General features: G+C 43.0%; 1 protein-coding gene across 2 annotated transcripts in view; it reads left to right on the top strand.

The window, feature by feature from the left end:
* Positions 1 to 14029: 14029 nt before the first annotated feature.
* The window catches only part of ZMYND11 (zinc finger MYND-type containing 11), a 90109-nt gene continuing 89393 nt past the window's right edge, over positions 14030 to 14745 (top strand). Inside the window, exon 1 of one of the 2 annotated variants that reach the window (XM_025051690.1) lies at positions 14030 to 14399. The gene's annotated coding sequence lies outside the window, so the exon portion shown is untranslated. Of the gene's footprint in view, positions 14400 to 14420; positions 14558 to 14745 lie in introns of those variants that run through there. The other variant, XM_015594806.2, reaches the window with a different exon arrangement.

The following is a 14745-nucleotide window of genomic DNA, read 5'->3' on the forward strand; positions in this document are numbered from 1 at the left end:
GGTGTCATGTCTAATAAAAGTGGGATCGCACGTGTGAGCAGTTTGTTACAGAGATGCACGGGTGCACAGGAAGACAGTATGAAAATATTTTTCTCTTCTCTCATTTTACATGAAGGACGAAATACGGAATTTTGTGAATTTTCTTTTTTTAGACTTTAATAGTCACCGTGTGTGCTTCTTATTCCTGAGGTCGAGGACACCCGAGGAGTGAGTAGGGTGCTCGGAGCCAGCCTCCCCTGGCGTGATGGGCCCTGGTCACCGCTCTGTGCCAAGCATAGCATGAGGCCAAGTGCACATCTCCCTGGATGTTCACGCTCCCCTTCTGCACACCCGTGTCCAACCCACTAGCCACCCCCTTCACAGAGCCCCCTTCTCCCTGGCACCCCGGATCGTATACGGGAGGAGAACAGCTATGGAAGAGAATGAAATTGAAAACGTAGATGGTCTATTAAATTTCACTCTTGTTTGTACAAAACCCTAAATTTATAACGCACATTCCAAACAATTTATCTTTTAGAAATTTTAACACCTTTGCAAACTGGGAAAATCTAACTATATTCTATGCATTCTACAATTCCATGAATTCTCTCACCAAGACCGCAGCGTGCTTTGTAGGTGGACAGACGAAGGGGTAGATATTACTGAAGTATAAAGAACAGATAGTTAAAAATTTAGAGGCAGAGTATTGGACAGAATCTCCTTCCCACGTATTCCGTCCACCACTTTTAGTCATGAAGTACATCTGCTTACCATGGACTAATATCGTGGGGCTAACTCAGAACGCGGCCCCTCCACACACTTAGAAGATGGCTCACTGCCGGGCCCGCAGCCGTGGAGGGCCGGAGGGCCGGAGGGCCGCACACAGAGGACAGAGCTTCTGCCCAAGGACGTTTCCTGCTGCTCCGGGGCCGTTATCGGCTCCTGTGACCAGGGGCACATCTTGCTCCCTTCAGTCGGGGAGGGGGGCTGCTCCCCCATGAGGGAGCCCCTCCCTCTGCTCGTGGGCACAAAGACTCTGCTTGCTCCTGGTCAGCGGCCTTATCCCTACAGCTCCGACCGCTGCTGAAGCTTCCCCGCCTCGTGTAATAAATGGGCTTTCTCACCCCTCTGGTCCTGATGGTTCTTCGGGAACATCCAACCCCAGGTGCAAGCTCCAGGCCTGGGGCTCCTGCATTAGGTATATTAACTAAGCGTCTGCCAAAAATCACTTTTTCAGCTTCCTCCACTAACAAAAAACAGTAATTTCAGGTTGTTCCCCTGGCTTTTCGGGACCCGAACTGTTGCCAAGGCCACCCTAAAGATCATGAAATGATACCAGAACAAACAAAGGAAAAACTTCCAGCAATTAGAAAAAATTCAAATACAAGAGGATTTGCTAATTTAAGAATCAACTTCGACCACTGGTTAAAGAATACGTTAACATACACAAATTGAAAACACGTTTTGTTTTGTTTTGTTTTGTTTTTTGTCTCTGCAGCAATGTCTGGAGACAAAGACATTCCATGATGTCAGCCGTGGAATGCAAGGAAGGGAGAGTAATTCCACGTGGAAAAGGGCCCTAAAAGCTGGAGAGGAATCCTCTGCGGCCTAATGGATTCCCATAACGAAATACAAAATTACCAAATGTCTTTTGTTATCGTCGACTCTACTTCAATATACTATTAGATTCGGAATATAATCTCTAAGACCAATATCGGAAGTCATGGGACACTAGGAAACAATTCTCCATCCAACGTCACTACCAAGGCTCTTCCACCACCGGTAGCATAAACTGAGTCGAATGCGGGTGAGCATCTCTCTAGCCTTTCTCTCCATGCGCGCGCGAGTCAGCGTTCAGCCCTCCACACCAACAAACTTCCCAACAACCCCTGTGGTCGTTTTTAGGTCAATGTAATACACCGAAAGGAAACTTCTAAGGTTTTGAGTTTCTACCATATAACCGAAGGGATTCATCGTGGGTTTGGAGCCACTAGAGTTTTAGGTATTTCTCTGCACTTGGGTTACTAGGCACATCCATTTCATAAGTATTTCAGCTTTACTGAGACGTAGGAGGAATTTACCAGATAGATGAAGAATTTTAATCAGAAATCTGACAAGGAAAATGCCAGGGTTAGAGCAGCTGGAAACTGTACCCCCAGGCATTTTGTCGAATTTTGCAGAGATATGGCTTCTACAAGAAAGCCCTTTTGTGGCTTTTTTTTTTTTTTTTTTTTTAACACAAGGGCAAAAACACCTTGGGGACGGTGCTTCCCAAGGCAAGAGACTTTAGATACTGAAAATCCTTCCCCAAGCTCTCTGTTTTCAACAAGCCGAAGAACTAGTAATCCCTGCTGAGTGCTCGTTTTACACAAGAAAAAAACAGGGTTGGAAAAATCATTTATGTTGTGTTGTTAATTAATTTAAGCTAGGTAGAAATTGCATTTTTGCCGCGTCTGGTACGCTCATGTTTAACTTGTATTTAAGAAGTTTGCCTCTGTAGTAATTACGCGGTGACATGTAATTAATTTTACCGGAATTTAATACAAAGAAATCCACTTTTCTCCCATTTTTTCCTATGCTTCATAAAGGTGATTCCAGCTAAAGACCTTAGTTACTTCAGTGTGAACTGAAATGTAAAAGTATTAACAATGAAATGTCGCTTGTCTATTTATCATCTTTTAAATGAACAGATATGTATTAAGCACTTATTATTTACCCAATTATTTGCCTAAATAATTAAGCACAACCATTTACCTAAAAGCTGCTGTTTATTGAGTACCTAGTACGCGTCATGTGCATATACCACATTCAAGTATGTGTACGAGTTATCCACACAGTGTGTCATACCAGGGGTGTGTGCCTCAACCCAGCATACACAGTTAACACGTGCCGTCATTATAATTTGAACTACAATTCTCCAGGCTAGCGAGTAAAGTTAAACTCAGATATTGTTTTCTTAAAGTCCATTTAAGCTCAAATTGGCATTTCAAAGGAGAGATCACAAACTATTTTAAAATATTTCGAAATAGATCAGAATAAAAAAACAACTTATCGAAATGTGTGGCACATAACAAAAGCAGTACTCAGAGGGGAATTTATAGTAGCGGGTGCCTAAATTAGAAAAGAAGAAAGATCTAAAATCAACCATCTAAGTTTCTACCTTTGGAAATTAAGCTTATAAATACAAAACCATGAGTTTTTACATCGGTTTTCATATCTAAGTGTCATATATACAGCATCTGTGAAGAAACAATATATGTTACTCTATATTTTATTTGTATATAATGATATGTATTAAATATATTTTTATATAATTACTGTCTCAATTATACATAGGTGAACAGAAAGAGATATTATTTTCCATTTTTCCAATAATAGAGAACAGCCATATGAATAAAACAAAATGGTGTATTAGAAGTAATGGTAAGATAAATGGAATATTACTTTCTTTTGTCTATAGTTTTCTTTGCAAAATAACAAAATCTTAACTTGGAACGGAGTCCAGAATCCCCTTTACCAAAAAATTTCTCTATGCTCTATATCCCTGTTGCTAGTAGATTATTCTCAAACATATTAAACTTTTTCTCTCAAATTTTCTTTCTGAGGTAAGAGAGTAATAATAATCACTCTCACCCACACGAATCTGGCTTTAGCTCCCTCTGACAGTGAAAATGCGTGCGTGAGGTCAGCAATAACTTCCGGCCGTCAGCCCTTCCTCGCACAAGACGTTAGACCCTGTGACCAAACATAGCTTCTGCTTGACACCACCTGGAACTGGATTTCCTTGCTCACGGGCCAACCCGTTGTCTCATGTAGGCGTAACAGGGCTTCTGTGCTGGCACCTTTCTTTCCGTGTGTGCTTGCGTGTGCGTGTGTGTGCGTGTGTGTGCGTGCGTGTGCGTGTGTGTGCGTGTGTGTACACTCTCTGAAGGCAGCTTCAGCCAGTTCTGCAGCGTGAGGTGACACCTGCATACTCGTGACTCCCAGTTGGGTCTCCCAAGTCCTCCCCTTTCTCTTAAGCTCCCAACTCCTGTATCCACACCCACGTGCTTACCTGACAGTTCTCCTCTTACGCCTTGAGCATACTCAACATTGGGAACGAAACTGTGACTCTGCTCTGAAAACGGTCCCTCCCCAAGCGCCCTCCATTCCCCCGAAATGGCCATGACACCCTCTAGTGACTCTGTCCAAAAATTTGGGAGACTTCATTTTTTTCTTTCCCTCTGGAATTGCCCCAATTCCAGACAATAAGAAGGCCTGTCAGTTTTACCTCGTAAATGTGTTTCAGAACTACTGACCGAACTCAGCTCAGTTCCAGTTTCTGCCCAGCTCCAGAGATGGATGTTTCAGACTCGGCGATGTCATCAAAGACTCTATTTTCTCCTGTCTTTCCGTGGTCCAAGGACAGAGTTCCACACCAATAGATGTTTGAAGGCCTCCTTCACCTCTCTCGTGCATGATGCTAATTGCGAGATTCTATGCTTCTGACCCGTAGTGTTTCAGGAATACATATGGTGGGAAGCTCACAGTGCTCTAGCTCCTTTAAAGGGAGCGTGAACTACACAGACAGGAAGAAGGACTATATCCACGTGAGGTGAGAGAAACAGAAAGAGGTGAGGAGAAGGGCGAATTTATAGTCTCAAAATACTTGCAAAATCCAAATAACAAGTGGAAGCCCTCTTCATATTTTACTACGCCATTAGGAACAGTACCCATATACAACTCCTAAGAATACATTTAGTAAATTTAGTTTAATAGAAACGAAGACGTGATATTAATGAATTACCTTAGTTTGGTTATACATGATTTGTACTAAGTCGTTTCAGGCTTTACGTTCGGTTTAAAATTAGCTTCCTTTGCTGCTTTTATTCTCGAATTTAACAAACTTTTCCGTTATGCACGACATCGCGAAAGCAATTGGTAAACCGTAGACTTAAATCTGAACCAAACTGTCTCTCGTGAAAATGGGGTGTGCCAGAGTCTCACATAAAGGTGAACGTGATTTCATAAAAGGACGATAATAAAAACTTTCCGATTCAAATCGCGATTTAAAAGCTTGTCTTCCAGGCTAAATTTTTAATGCTTTGATAAAAGGATTGTTATTAAAAGAGCATAATAGTCATAACTCTCACACCTGCCCAGAGCTTTGGAATTCCTTCTATTTATCTGTCATCATCAACCTAATCTTGCCAGAGGAGAATCTGAGCATATTAAATGTCTTAGAGGAAATAAACGAGATTATCAAGAGGGGCCCAATTTGGAGTTCTGTGCTTCTAAACAGTAAGCGATCAAAAGGCAAGATTTTTTTTCACTTCGGGAGACTCATTTGAAAACAATATTTCTTTTTACTTGTTCGTGTCAGAGTTTTTCACGTATCTAAAAGCATTGTTCAGTGAAAGTGCATCTTTTATTTAAAAACTTTATTATTTTGTTCTGATCGACAAGAAAAATTTTAATACAAAGTAGGGATGTTTCTTGTGTGTCTGACGTTATAGGTAAATTCTTTTAAAAATGTGCTCCTAACTAAGGAATACATTACGAATGATTTCAGGAATAGTCCAGACTTCAGGGTCTGTCAATAGATAGTCCTGGAATCAAGTCTGAGTTTGGTCACTTGCCGGGTCTGAGCTGAGGCAAGATATTTTATCTTCCAAAATCTCAGTTTCCTCGTGAGTGAACTGTGAGTAATGCAGTTCTCAGCTGTTATGAGCAGCTCTCTCCCTACCACCTAGGGCTCCAAATATTTTAGTCATGAATACAGGCCCTTATTGTGAAGGGATTTAATGATTTGAAGGTATGTTTATAGAAGAAATACACTTTCTAACTATAACTCCTCACGATCGCTCAGTGGTTTTTCACCTTCATGAGCTATATGAGGTCAACGTCACTGTAATTTTTAGCGTAAACTCTCGAACTGACTTCCAAAAGGCGAGTTTGAGGGAATACTGACATGAAATGCTATGAGCGCTTTCTTCTAATTGGACTCCAGCTTATTCTATTGGATTACCATTTTCCAAAAGAACAAACAGTATGTCTGCCTTCACTCTGATTTTTATTTTTCAAAAATCCCACTCATGGAATCTGAAGACCAATGCTGGTAGGTGGAACAATATGAAAGTGTCAATATTCAATTTCTTGACCTAGGAAAATGGCTTTAATTAAATATTATTGTGAACAGCAGAGTTATTCTTCCTTAAGCAGAATAAATGTAGTCATAGACATTTTCATTGGAAGTAAATTTTCTGTTAACTGTATATTATGTTGTTTTTGAGGGTAGTCACACTATTATTAAATATCATTTAAAATCATATAGTAAATCTTCTTACATCGAATATTTTATTTTCAGAATAAGTTTTTATAATTGTAAAATGAATATAGGATCAATAAAATAAAAATAGAAAATGTAAATCACATATGGTTTTATTTGCCAGACAAATATATTTAGTATTTTATCATATTCTGGTCTTTTTTCTAATAATAGGTATATTTTTATATGACATGATCCTTTTCTCTAATGTAAATTTCAGTTTTTCACTTATCATAGAAAAATAACACCTATCAACAACTTCTTTTATTGTTACATAAATCCTTTCTATGCATAAATCACTGTTTAGCCATGTTGCTAGTCTGTGTTTGTGTGCGTGTGTGTGTGTGTGTGGGTGGGTGAACTTGTTTATATAATAGGCAGTTTACATAAAGGATTCCAAAATGTGTTTAACACATAATAGCTTAGCATCTGTAATAGAAACTCTTGGTTAAGTACGAAACGGAAGTAAAAGCATATGCATTTAAAACAAACGGCAGAAGTTTATTTCAGTTGCTGACTTACCTAGAACAGAGGCATGTACTGAAACAGTTTTATAATTCCCATTCTGTATATCAGTAAATATATAAGAAATTCTATACTTCTTCCTAAACCTTGTAACCTATAGATTCAACTACTTTCTCTTTCAGCAACTGCCCTTCAAAAAATAAATTGATTCATTTAAAAGACCCAATGACCAATAAAGAAACAACAGCGTGCTAAGTTTCACTTTTTCTTTTAACGTCTTCGTCCATATTCTAGAGTAGTTTTCAAAACAGGAGGAAAAAAGAGAAATGAGACAGGGCAGGTCCCCCTGACCGACACCACGTGTGTCAGGTAAACACAGGGCTCCCCGGCCTCGGCCTCGGCCTCGGGGGTCAGAGAAAGCGCCAGCCGACCAGCGACCCGCGACCGGCGGGCGGGGCCGAAACCGAGAGGAAAGCGATGGTTTTAGGTGCAGCTGTCGAGGAAGCGGAGCTTCCTGTGTTTGACATTCTCAGTGCAGAGGAGTCCAACGAAAAAAGGAAGTTGTCCTCTACGCAGCTTTTCTGGGGCTTTTTCTAAGACACCATCACGCTGTGGATGCAGAGACGGTGACCAAATAACTCAGGAAACACTTTGGGGCTGTCATCATTTGTAAGACAGCGTAACTTAGCGCTACAGTTATTTACCTTTCATTTCATTGCTCCCCCAGATTTTCGCTTCCTGTGCGTTGCACCTGAGAGATCTAAAATGTTTTACGTATTTTTCGTCAGCTCTTTAAGGGACCTGGCGATTTGGTGAGATAGAGGTATTTCCTTAAAATACCAAAGAGAAGGTGACTATATAAAAGGATGTTTTACATCTCACTACTTCTGGAAGAGAATTTTCTCATGAACTATTTGTTTAGAATGGTTACCTCTAACGTTCCTGTCCGAGGCGTTCTAAAATTTCTCTCGACTCTATTTGTGTCACCAACTGGAACCTTCCATGAAGATCAGGCCACTTTAAATTTTACATCAATCATGCACACTTGAAAGAAATCTTCAAATGTTAGAAAACGAAAGATCTTTCACAATGAGATACGACTCCAAAGGCACTGACAGGAAGTCGATGTTTGACGAAATGTGAATTCGTGCGGGAAGGAATGTCCGATCGCAACGCTCACGAAGCCAAAAGAAGACAATAGAAAAAGGGATCTTAAGTAGCACGTGCCACGGTCCTGGTCCAAAGCGGCGCAGGCTGTTTCCCACGGGGTCTCCTGCGTTAGCACGAGCCGGTGGCATGAGAGACGGGAGGACCTCCGCCCTGCAGCGATCAGACCCCGCAGGGAGTGTCGCCTGCAGGGCGTGTGACAATGGGTGAGCACAGGTGTCTCCTCTTTCATGCGAACTCGCTACATGAAATCTTCACAAGAGTGTCCTGGGGGTACAATGTGGCTAAATTTTGTCCTCTCTAAAGAGTGACCAGGTGATGCTGAAAAGGTGTCCCTGACGAGGTTGGAGGATGCGCGTCCAACGTAACTGTGCATTTTCTGGAACGTTGACTGCTTAAGGAAGAAGAGGGAGAGGGGACTGGACCCGGGCCCAGCCCCTCCGATACGCCGTCCCAGAGGCCAGGCCACCAGAGCGGAGAGAAGGAGGAAGGGGACCCCGGGGGGGAAGGAAACGTGGGCGCGTGAACCAGAAAGGACACCTGCAGAGGGGCTTCCCCGAAGGACCCAGCAAGGCCGATGAGAACGCGCGGGCGACCGGGTTCCAGCAACAGGTGCGAGACGCCGCCCTCAGCGCGGCCAACCTGGAGGCACAGTCAGCACCTCCACCTACAAGGGCAGGGGATGCGGGTGTGGGGAGGTGGGGGGCGCACTGCGGGGCCCCCCACTCTGTCCTGGGGCGTGGCTGGTGGACCGAAGGGGTGAGGAGGCTTCCTGAGGGATGGGGAGGCGAGGGACCCACCTGCACACCGCTGGGCCCCAGGCCTCCTACTGTTACCGTCCTGTGCCCTCCTCAAGGCTGCGGGCAAAGGGATGCACATTTCACCACCCGCAGCTCGTTTAACGTCTGTGTTTTCCCCGTAAAGTGTCCCCATTTCACAGATGGCGGTGACAGTGGGAGGTTATCCTTGTCAGGCCCTATTACGAGACTTGCACAGGCATTTTCTCCCTGAATCCTCAAGACCCGAAGACACAGGATAATGCTATCATTCTTATTTTAAAGATGAAGCAAATGAGACGCAAATTGGCAAATAACTGTCCACGGGTCAACAGAGAGAGAATGTCGGAGTTAGATGAAAAAACTCTGATGTCAAACATCCACGCTCCTGACAATCGGGGAAATTGAGGCTGGGAAGGTGAATCCGCTCCCTCCCGGCCCCACCGGGAGTGCCTCTGGCACTGTCCCGCCAAGCCCTGAGCTCTTCCGCTGTGCTGGAGAAGAGGGTGGAGGGCTCGGCTGGGGCCCAGCTGTGGAGGGGGAAGACGCGCCCGGGCACAAACGCCCTTGACCTTGGGCGATGAGCTGCCTGCCCTAAATGTCGAAGCATCAAAGCCAGGGGGTGGCAGGTCCTCCTTCTACAAGGTCTGTACATTCCCAGGCAGAAGCAGGAGATGGGGCACAGGAGCCACAGGCAGGGTGAGCTGGGGGTCGCACACCAGGAGGAGCCGCGCGGGCTGTGGAAAGAGGCCATCGGGCCCTTGGAAACTAAGCAACACCAGCTAAACTCACCATCTGGTAACCGAATTCTAGAGGCTAATTTACCTTTAGGGAAGATGGAGAAAAAGTGTACTCATCTCTAAAATATCAACATCTCATACAAAAGACTGGAAAAATCCAATCGGAAGTCTGAAAGGTACGGAATAAAATCAAAGGAAGCTTGTAAAATGCAAGAACAGCTAGAAAGCGTTTTATCGACCCCCGAGGCATTATCACTCTGGATGCTGCTGTGGCCAGCTCCTGGCCACTCGCTTTGGTCTCTCCCTTGTTTAAATAATGGTTCTTATCCTCTTCCCCGTGTGTGTCCCATACCTAAGAGATGACATTTACTAATAGGCCTCACGTTCCTGTGGATGTGAGTTTTCAGTCCCTCCCAGCTCTCCCACATCAGGAAAGACCTTAAAGGCAAATGTATGGCGCCGTTTACATTGGGTTCACACTCGCACGCAGTCAGTCATTCGCAACACTCCAATTCCTGACTCGTAACTTATTGCTGATGGTAATACCTCGCATTGTGAAACTAAGAGTTTTAGAGTGTCGCACGCAGACAGATCTCCACTTCTCGAGCCCCTTTTTGGGGTCAGTGGATTCCAGGACGGGTGCTGTCTCTAAAGGAGGAGCCTTGTCTGCTCTGTTTCCTACACTGAATGTCCAGATAAGATCTCATTGCCTCGATGTCCTGACACTATAGTGAGAGTAGTGTAACAGTCACCCAAACCCATTTCACGAGAGTTAGAGCCCTTTAGTCTCGCTGATAAGTAACACATTTATAAACCTTTCCTTGTGGTGAGCTGCTTTTGTGAGAACCATCCACCTGTATTTTCCATGTATTTTTATTAGCTTCGATGGCTCGATATTTATATTTTCGGCTTTCTGTATAAATTTTGTGATGCGAACTATGTTTCGATGGCAGCTACGCTAACTAAAGAAATCGATGGGAGATAAGATTCTATGCAACTAAATTTTATCGTTAGTTTTCTGGAAGGTATATGTTCTTTCAAGTAAGGGATACCTACGTGGTGTGGTTCTGTACGTGAGGGACAACCAGTATCGTAGGCTAGTTACTAGTAACTTTTTTCCTGATTATGCACAAAGATTTAAAAGAAAAGGAAGATATCCATAATCCCCCCAAATATGCCTTTTTTACATTTCCTTCTGCTGTTGTTCCTTCTCATAATCGACAAAATGAAAATCATATGCATAAGTAGTTGTATGGTCCACTTCAATTAAGTTTCTAATATTGGATTTTTATCTTATTTTCATTTGATTTTCTTGAAATGACCAAAAAAAAAACAACGTGATGTACCTCATTCATTAATTCATCAGCTAGTTCTAGGGTGCCAAATATTTGGGAAAAGAGCCTAAGCCTGGGCAGTTACACATCTCTCTAGCAGCTTCCCGTCCCCCTCCCCCAGTTTCTACCCTGGCCCCCACCCTAGGTGGTGAAGTTCAGAGGTCTGCTATGCCAGACCTGCCTGTTTCTAAATATGTCAAAAGTAGGGAAAAAAAATAATTGAGAGAATCATGTTGCCTCTCAACAAAGCCATGCTTGCAATCCTATTGTGTTGCTGTAGATTAAAATTTTCTATTTGGGGGTATCAGCAGCTTAATAGTAACTTCCCTTCTATATACATTCTTGCTGTGACGATCCTAGTGCCCTCCAAGGGACATGGAGGTCTTGGCTCATGCATGGAAACACAGAGGAGAAATTGGTCAGCAAGCTCACTTCAGGCATGTACATCTCTTCTGTTTTACACATGTGTGCACACGTTGGCTCACGCATGGAAATACAAGGGAGAAATGTGTGTTGCAAGCTCAACCCAGGTGCGTACACCTCTTACGTTTTACACGCGTGTACGCGAGCACCCGGGGCAGGAAGGTCATTGCCAGAGACCTGCCTTTACAAGACCCTTTACTCCATGGCCCTGAGCTATTAGCCCAAGTATGACATCATCTAATTAACATGGGGTTTTAATTAATATTCATTAAGAAGGACTACAATACTTGAGTGACAGAGCCACGGATATCATGTCATTTAAAAGCGAAACACGAATATCTTGGCAGTGCTCTGACAAGTGCAATGAGACCACCAATTTATCTGTGGCATTTTTCCATTTCCACACATTTATTGGGTGCCTGGGGACGCTATGGAGGACAAGAAGATACCTCTTGTCAGTCTATAAACACTAAAGTAAATACATCATTACAAATAACGTTGTGGAGAAACATAGAGAGGGCCAATGTAGATTGCCTCAGGAAGGTTCTTCCCGAAAGAAGTGACAATTGAACAGGTTCCTGAAGAACGAATAGGATCACCCCTGGGGAAATGGGGGAGTATGGACCAAAAGGAGGGGACACACTTTGCGTGATCCTGAGACGGGACAAAAGTCAGTGAGGCGGGAGTGGAATGAGGTAATGAGATTAAATTTAAGAGGTAGGCGGGGCCAGACAATGCTTGGTCTTGTGAGCCAAAGAACGGGGTTTGATTTTATTCAAGATGAGCAGAAAATCATCGACAGTTTTCAATAACAAGAACACGAACAACTTGTCTATACATTGTTTGCCTGTTTTTCAGATGGTATCTTTAGGAGACATTGCTAAATGTGGACATCTGAGGTCAAAGATAGAACTATGTGTAAGGCTCTTGGTATTTCAAGGGCGTTCGTATCAATTCGGTTCCCTCTCGATCGTGTGTGAGTGTCCATCTCGTGAGCTTTCGATAGCATTATCACCGAAGAATTCTGACATTTGAAGAAAAGTTATGGCATGTTGTTTTTGTCATTTTATTACTAGTGAATATGAACATTTGTCAATATTTATTCATAGTTTATATTCTTCTGTAAATTATCCATGGCCTTTGTCCATCTTTGGGAGGGGGTGTTGATGTTTCTTATTGATATGACATAGTTTTTTATAATTCAGGATTATTGCCCTATTTCTTATTTCTTCCATATATACATAAACTTATATATGTGTATTTATATTTAAGGACTCTTACCCTATTCCTTCTTTCTTCCAAATATAAATAGAAATTTCCACGTATATATATTCTCCTAGTTTGTTTGTCTTTTAATTTTACGTGTACAGTCTTTCCCACATTACAAGGGTACTTTGTTATTGAAAACCCATTCTTGGACATTGAAAATGCAGTTACTATTATTTTAAATTAGAAAAATATGCTATGTATTCCTGAGCCCCCATAAATGAAAGCCACAATATCTCATTGAAATAGACCTGTTTCCTTCATTAGTTTACGTTACTTGCGATAGCACGACAAAACATTGTCCACTAATTCATCTATAATGTACCGTTTGTCCGCATTCCTGAAGCTTTTTCATGCTATTCTGCGCCGTACACTTAAGACTGTCCTCAAACAAAGCATACACACAGTTCCTGTAATTCAACCTTTAATGCACATAAAAACATAAAACTTAATATAATAGTAAAGGCAAAATAAATAAAAGCAACTCATTTGGGGAGCTCGTGCATGAGCTTCTTGCTATATGTTGGCAAACCAGGAACACTCTTAAACCGGAACTTAGTGGGAGACCCTCACTCTACATAGCTGTGATGTGGCCCTCTCTAAGAAATTCGAATCGGTCCCAACTACACGGAAGAAGGTGGGAGAAGAAACTCCTTCTAAAGTGTAAAAGTTCGGGAATATTTTAAAGTAGGTCTATATTTGTTTTTGACAGATAGGGCTCAGAAATTTTAGCCAGATTTCTCACTCTTTTCTTTGAGATAAAATCATTGCTTTAGGGCTTAGGATATTCTCCTCCAACCTCAATGTTACAAATATCAACTTATACTTTCTACCTTTTTAAAAATGATTCTGTTTTTACAATTATATTATTTAAGTCATTCGGATTACTTTTTAAGTGTGTACTGTAAGGGAAAGATATAATTTGGTTTGTTAAAGAGACAAAATCTCCACACCTACTTGTTGAATAGTATTTCTTAAAGCACAGTCTATGAAGAGTTGATATGCTGATCGCGTCGGGTATCAAGGGTAGCGAATGTCGGTGGGAGTGTTGTGTGGGGGTCCTTCTCTGGGTGGTACTAAGTCTCTGAAACATTTCAGGTTGATGACAAACCATTCCTCGCCATCCGCTACTCTTTCTTTTCTCTTCTTTTCCCTGACACCTCGACCCCGTGATATCTCTTTGCCGTTCAGCAGATAAATACATGATATAACCTAAGTTGTACGAAAACAAGTACTGGGGCTTTGGCTCCCCTCAACTCCCAACCCCAAACCACTGGCCTCCAGACCACCTCCCCTCCCCCATATTCACTCAGCTGAGGGGAAAATGAGGTAAGGAAAAACTGTTCTGAAGGGTAAATAGGGCCAAGATTTAAATTTTAGGCAAAATCAATAGGAAATCTGGGGATAATGTATCTAATGAGAGAGAGTGTCTGTGTATAAAAACTGAAATTATGCTTCAAGAATTGGATTGGAGAAAAACGCAGAGTTATGCAATCGCTCCTCTCCTAAGAGGTGAGCTTTCTCTTGTACATTAATGTCGTCCTCATTGAGTGGCCTCAGTGCAATCCTTGGAGCCATGCAGTCCTCTCATAGATTTTCTTAAGGGTGAGTTACTTAAAGCCGTTCATTGTTAGAATTCCTGGTCCTGCATTCAGAGCAGGCATAGCTTGCTTTTTCTGACACCCTTTAACCCTTCCGCTGGATTTTAATGGCATATATTTATGTGTAAAATGAAAACGAGTTAAAATTAGTTCGCGATGTCCCTTGAAATAAGCAAGAACTCTGTGTCATGTGTCAGAACCAGGGCTGTGAATGGCTGAAAGGCAGTCTTTGGTGTACATCACAGAACCACCCATCTCTGAATTCTCACTTGGTCTCAGAGACCAGCTATGCTAAAAGGCCGATGACTTGGATGAGCCACGCAAAGTCCGGTGATTTTCAGGTACCTAATATGTCCAATGAGACCCGGAGTAGGACATTTGGCTGGTCGGTCTTCCTTGCAAACTCCCAGCGGAGAAAGGTCGTCAGGGAAGAGACGTGCGATCCATAGCGGGATTCGGCTCCGAGTCTGTCTTGAACCACACACGAGGGCCTTCTCCGGTGAGCCCTAGGATTACGACCCGAGAGCGAGCCCCGCGTTCTCCGTTCCCGCATCCGCCGCGTGCCCCGCCGACGACGCGGGGCCCTGCCGTCCGGAGTCTGTCCGTGTGCGTATGGGATGCGGCCCGAGCACGGCCCCGCGACCCCTTCCGCCGATAGCGTTAGAAAAAGGCCACGAAAGCCGCCCT

The sequence above is a fragment of the Pteropus alecto genome, unplaced genomic scaffold (assembly GCF_000325575.1).
Source record: "Pteropus alecto unplaced genomic scaffold, ASM32557v1 scaffold108, whole genome shotgun sequence".
In the NCBI taxonomy this organism is placed as follows: Eukaryota; Metazoa; Chordata; class Mammalia; order Chiroptera; family Pteropodidae; genus Pteropus; species Pteropus alecto.